This window comes from Lemur catta, chromosome 14 (assembly GCF_020740605.2).
Source record: "Lemur catta isolate mLemCat1 chromosome 14, mLemCat1.pri, whole genome shotgun sequence".
Lineage (NCBI taxonomy): Eukaryota > Metazoa > Chordata > Mammalia > Primates > Lemuridae > Lemur > Lemur catta.
Window position 1 is genome coordinate 3901112 of NC_059141.1, and position 6624 is coordinate 3907735.

The following is a 6624-nucleotide window of genomic DNA, read 5'->3' on the forward strand; positions in this document are numbered from 1 at the left end:
TCAAAATATGGGCAAGATTAAGTTATAATGTCTAAAGATAACTTGGGTGACAAAAACAAAGACTCCCAAGGATGCAATTTCCATACATGTCAGAACAGTGACTTTGAGAGCAGGGAGGGTCGGGGGTTGGGGTGAGCCGACTGGCAAAGTCCTGTTTCTTGACTGTGGGGATGGCTGCAAGATTATCTGCCTTACAATAATTCACCAAGCTCGTCAATAAATAGAGGAATGAATAGTAAAAAAGAAAGCAAGCATACTAGACTGGGGACTAGAACACCTAGCATCAAAGTCACACCTCCCCTCTCAGGAGCTATTTCACGTGGGGAAGTCACTTGGCTTTGCTGAGACTCCGTTTTTCTCCTCGTCAAGATGGACTCCAACTTGCAGCGTAGTGGTAAAAAAAAAAAAAAAAAGAATGCTTCCTTTCTCCATTTTTTTTTGTCAAGAAGGAATAAAATGTGATAACGTAAGTAAATTTCACTGAGCCTCGCCGAGTAGCACTAAATAAGACCCTGGGAAATGATCTTGGAATATGAGTATGCATCCTTAACACCCAGAGTCGGCTTTGCTTCGGAAACGGAACTGGGTCTGCCAGTGAGACCCTTGGTGATGAGGGGAATTACCTTCAAAACAGAAATGAAAATGCGGCCCTGGGTGACCGTGACAGTTAAGGGAGAAGATGGCATGGACTCCTGGGGAACAGTTAGCTCCTCCAGAGAGAGAGGGCCATCAGCAGTCGGCACCTTGCAGGGCGGGTTTGCCTACCAGCAGGCGGGAAGGTTACCTGCGTCCCGGGATGGCTCCTGTCTATGCAACATTTAAAATTTGCTTGTTTAGAAACCAGGACCTGGGCCCTAGACAGGTTCCTTGCTACTAAGAAGTCACTGCTTCTAGGCCCTCTCAGTAGGCAATAGGATTTAAAAACAAACCATGAGTTAATATTGATATTGCAATTCCAATTGAACATTGTAGGGTTTTAAAAAAATATTTTCGACTTTATAGTTCTATCTCTTTTCTTATACAGTGAATACCTTAGTTCCTAATAACATTAATATATCTGTTAATACTATTTGCCTTATTCTATAACATACATTAAACTGTTTCAAAATTACAATACCAGTATCATTTCTGTCCATGAAATCACTCAGTGAAGCTTAAATTTCTTTGCTGTCCTTTCGTTGAGGTGCTGGAGCTCACTGTGTACAGACCGTCTGAGTGCTGTGTTCAAACCGAGCACTGGGTTCAAATGCCACTAGGGACAACGCCCTTCTGCGTTTTGTTTTTTTAACCAAACTTGATATGTGGTTAGTTTCATTGATTCCGTTTGATTTTTCTTTTTGGATTTTCTTTTTGTACACTTTTGGATTTAATTTTACTTTTTGAATATAAAAAATGTTTTCAGGATTCATAAGCCAAAACTATAAAAAGGTATTCTTCAAAAAGTTGCATTGCCAGCTCCGTTGGCCCCACTGTGTGCACCTCCCTCTGCTCCCGCCTCTGGGGGCAACTCCTCCCATTCATCTCCAGCTCTTCTTGCAGGGTTTCTTTGTATGTTTTAAAAAATAGGCAGACACACGATTTTTTTATTTCCCCTTCCTTCTTACCCCCAAAGTGGCATTTTATATATACTGTTCTGCACCTGTTTTTTTCCTGTAACAGCACATGCTTGAGGTCCCCTCACATCAGTGCAGAGACCTTCCTCCTGCTTCTCAGGGCCACGTAGTCCCGGGCTGCACGGCGCGGGGGTCACCACAATGTATTCAACTGGTCTCTTGCTAATGGCATCTGGACTAATTCCAATTATCTGCTCTTGCAAAAGACGGCACAGTTAATAAACTTGACCATATGTGCTTTTCTATTTGTGGAGATTTATCTTCAAGGTAGCTTTTTAGAAAGGAGATATTTTGGTCAAGGGCAAAGATAGTAATTTTGCTAACTAACGCCACACTCCTCTGCATAGAGTTCACATAATTGTGTGCTCCCACCAGGAAGATGTAAAAGCACCCATTTGTCCACAGGCTTTCCAACAGAGTATGTTGTTCAATGTCTGTGTTTTTCTCAAAAATAATTGGTAATAAATAATATTTCGATGTAGTTTTCATTTGCCTTTCTCTTATGATGACTGAGGTGGAGCCTATTTTCATATATCAGGTGGCCATTTACTGTTCTTTTACTCCAAACCTTGTGTTTTTTATCTGTTTTTGAAATCAGGTTTACGGCTCTTTTATTCTCATTATTTTAAATAACTTTTTATATGTTAGGATAGTAACCATTTGTCTTGGATTTAAGAGGTGAATATTTCCTCCCAGAAAATATAAAAATAGAATGCAAAAGTCACATTAATTTTGATCTTAAAATGTGAAACTTAAAGAGCTTTCTTTCTGAGGGTGAGTGCTACACAGCTTTAGCAAGAATTGGAGAGGCAGGACAGCTCCTGCCTTCACAATTTGGATCTCATTGTAGTAAATAATAATAATGATAATGATAGCTGCCTTTTACTGAGCACATATTATGAGCCTGGTGCTGTGATAGGCACTTGATGTTTAATCCTCCTACCAACACTGCGAAGTAGGCACTATTCCTGCATTTTTACCAGTGAGGGAACTGAGGCACACAGAGAATTTAGGGAACATGCCCCAAACCATCGCATGAGCAGAGGGCTAGAGAAAGGATTTGAACTCCAGATAATTTAACCCCCAAATCTCAGCCCTTAACCTCTACGTTATTTGCCTCCTATTTGTAAAGGGAAGAAGCAGACGAGAAGGACGGTTTTCCAGAGTCCGTCTGTGTTCACGTAGCAGCAGCCTGTCCAGGCGTCCTGGTGGAAGGACCCCGCCTCTGGGGAGCCAGAAACAGCTCTGTGGACAGTCAGAGAAGAGCAAAGCCTCCCTAGAAGTGAGACAAGGCCGTGATTCCAAGGTGATCCCACACTAAGGAGGGCAAGGAGCCGTGAGGGACGTGGGGTCCCGCTGTGGCTGCTGGTCCCCTGAGCAAGGTGCTCCCAGCAGAGGTGTGCTTGGAGCTGGGGCTGGGAGGGGTCATGGGGCGGGGGGTGGTGATGAGAATGTTGGTGCTTTTCTTTTTCATCCGCACATCATTTGCTGGGCCTCTTAGGGCTGCAGAGCCAGGCCGTGCACAGCCAGCCCGGGCTGAATCTGCATCCAGCCCTTGACTGCATCCACATCTTGACTCGAGCTTGTGACTTAATCCTCCATATCTCAGTCTCTCTATGCATAACCAGGGGTAATAAATACTATTGCTTATGCTTTAACCCACGTAAATTGCCAGGCACTACTACCCGAATTTTAGCAATTGCTCAATAAACGTTTCCCATTACAGGACAGGAAATAATGATTCCAGATGAGAAAAATGGATGTTGAGTGTGGGACATCATTTTAAGCCAGAAAGCATGGAAATACTCAAAGACTAAAGGAACCTTGTTAAAATGACTAGAGCCCTACTGGTTAAGTGAAGGGCAAACGGAACTGAAAAAAAAAAAAAAAAAAAGACTAATTCATAGAATAAGTAAAAATCCATGGTGGGGGTGGTCAGGGGAAAGAATAATGTTCCAGGGTTGGATGTAACTTTATACCAACTCTTTACTCTGAAAATTGGTAATTGAAGGGGTAATAGCTTAAACTGTGCATGTTTTTGAGAAACTATGCCATCTCTAGTTTATGCTGGCAGGCTCTTCTTTTGGAAGAATGCTGGCTAAGAAAAGTAGAAATAATGATTAAATTAGGGAATCCCCATTCTACATTCCTCAAGGAAATGACTGACACAGGCAAGGAGAATCAAATGATGCTAAAACTACCCTGAAATGCTGGGGAACAACATGCTTAGATGGTGCCAAAGTGTCCCCTCAATTGCTGACTATTCATGGAGGGAGAGTAGCCTTTACGTTGAGAGATGTCACTGTCACCCCTTAACCAAGTGATCATACTTTTAGCATCACTATTAGGGACACAGGCCAACAACTCGGGTCTCCTGGTGTGACGCAATATCACCTACACATCACCTATGAAGCATTATTGCCAAAAATGTTTAACCAGAATCTAACCAAGCCTAGCTGCCGATTTAGAGTAAATTTAGGGGATAAGGGAACATATCAGAGAACGTCATGGGAAATAATCGTGCAAATCCAGAACACAGCAGGATTTAGCAGAAGGCTAAAGTTACTACTCAATATTTCTGGTTTTGACTCTGTCCTGAGGTAGAGGTGTTGAGCCCTGTGCTGGGAGTCTGGGGAGGGTGGGACGTGACTCCACCCTCAGAGAGCCTGTGTTCTGGTTTACAGTGTGCTGGCTTTGGAGACTTAAAAGGGTTAAAATCCTGGTCCAGCTGTTTACTCTGTAGTGTTGAGAAGGTGACTGAATACTTCAAAGACCAGTGTTCTCATCTGCAAAATGGATATAGTAAAAGTGCCACATGTCTTCCTCGTAAGTTGCTGTAAGGATTCCATAAGACAACGTGTGACACATTTAGCACACTATCAGGCTCAAGACAAATGTTCGACAAATGTATCTTCCTTATTTTGCCTCCCATTCCTCTTATAAAAGCGTAAAGCCCACGGAGTACATGGAGAATGGCCAGTGTCTCCAGGTGATCGCAGCTGGGGTGACAAATGAGTGTCATCACACCTGCCAATTCCAACTGATTGACAGGAGATTCCAGGAGTACTATTTAAGGAAAAAACGATATTTTAATATTGTGTTGAGATGGAAACTTGATCTCTCAGAAAGGGAATTGCTTAAAACCTGAGTCTAAGGAACCAGAAATGTTGTTTCCTGTACTTTTTTGAGACTGTCTGATTTTCAAAGTAGATTTGAGACAAATACGTGGCAACCTCTAGAAACCTGGAGCATCTAGGAAAGGATGATACTTCTTTTTCCTTCCAATTGTAATTCTCCCGTTGTATGTGCTTCACTGGACACAGATAATGACAGGGGAATGGAATCAGTTACAAGTTTCTCCTGTTGTGATGTCCTGTGTCTGGGGTAAGCAATGGCTTCTCATGTGGAGTGAGTATAGGAACCACACGGTAGCAGCAAATCCTGTCCCAACCCCCATCTTCCATGGGAGTGTTCCTCGGTACACATGTGGGCAGGTGACGGGAGCAGGTAGGGAGGGGAGGTCCGCCTTCCAAGATTTGCCTGTGTTCTATCTCTGCAGTTACCCTTAAATGAAACCCATGAGGAAGGGCTCAGAGGCTGTACCTCTAAGAATCAAACACCTCCTCCCAAGTATCCCATGCCACACTTAAGCAAACACAGGCTGACATGTGACCAAAGTTTAATGATTTATCTCTTAACTCAGCAGTCCCCAACCTTTTTGGCACCAGGGACTAGTTTCATGGAAGACAATTGTTCCGCAGATGTGGGAGAGGCCTAGCTCAGGCAGTGATGCAAGCGATGGGGAATGGCTGTAAATACAGATGAAGTCTGGCTCGCTCATCTGCTGCTCACCTCCTGCTGTGTGGCCCAGTTCCTAAGTTTCATGCAAGATAATTTTTCCATGGAAGGAGGGGGCAGTGTAGGTGGAGCTCTGCAGCCTGGTTCCTAACAGGCCACCGGCCTGCAGCCTGAGGTTTGGGGACCTCAGTCTTAACTGATCAGTTATGTCAGTTATGGCAGAGCATTATTACAAAGTCAGAGGATCAAAAGTTATGCATTTTAAACACATGTTTAAAAATTCAAACAATATAAAAAGTGTTCAATAAAACATGTCTTCTTCTATCACAGACTCCCATTCCTAGAGGAAGCCACTGTTAGTTGTTTCTTTTGTATACTTCCAGATATTGTCTATGTATACAAGAATATATACATATATGCTTATCTCTTTTTTACACAATTGGTAGCATACTACACATCTTAGAATTCTTGACCTGTTTTTGAAACATGCAACACCCCAAGCTTGAATCAGGAAGAAATAGAAATCCTGAATAGACCAATATTAAGTGGCAAGATTGAAATCAGTAGTAAAAAATCTCCTGCCAAAAAAATCCCAAGATCAAAGGGACTCCCAGCGGAATTCTACCAGATCTACAAAGAACTAATGTTTCTTTGCCAAATGCCCTAGTGAAACTGTTCCCAAAGATCAAGAAGGAGGGAATCCACCCTAACTCATTCTATGAAGCCAATATCACCCCGATACCAAAGCCAGGAAAGGACACAGCAAAAAAAGAAACCTACAGACCAATATCCCTCATGATGCAAATACTAGCAAACCAAATCTAAATGCACATGAAAAAGGTAAATCACCATGATCAAGTGGGTTTCATCCCAGGGATGCAAGTACAGTCCATCATACACAAATCAGTAAATGTGATTCACTACATAAATAGAATTAAAAAGAAAAACTATATGATCATCTCAATAGATGCAGAGAAAGCATTCAATAAAATCCAGTACCCCTTTATGATAAAAACCCTCAACAAACTAGGTGTAGAAGGAACATATCTCAAAATAATAAAAGCCATATATGACAAACCCACAGCCAACATCATACTGAAGGGGGAAAAGTTGAAAGCATCCCCCCTAAGAACTGGAACAAGACAAGGATGCCCACTGTCACCACTTCCATTTGACATAGTTCCCATTTAACAGAAATCATAGGTGACACAAA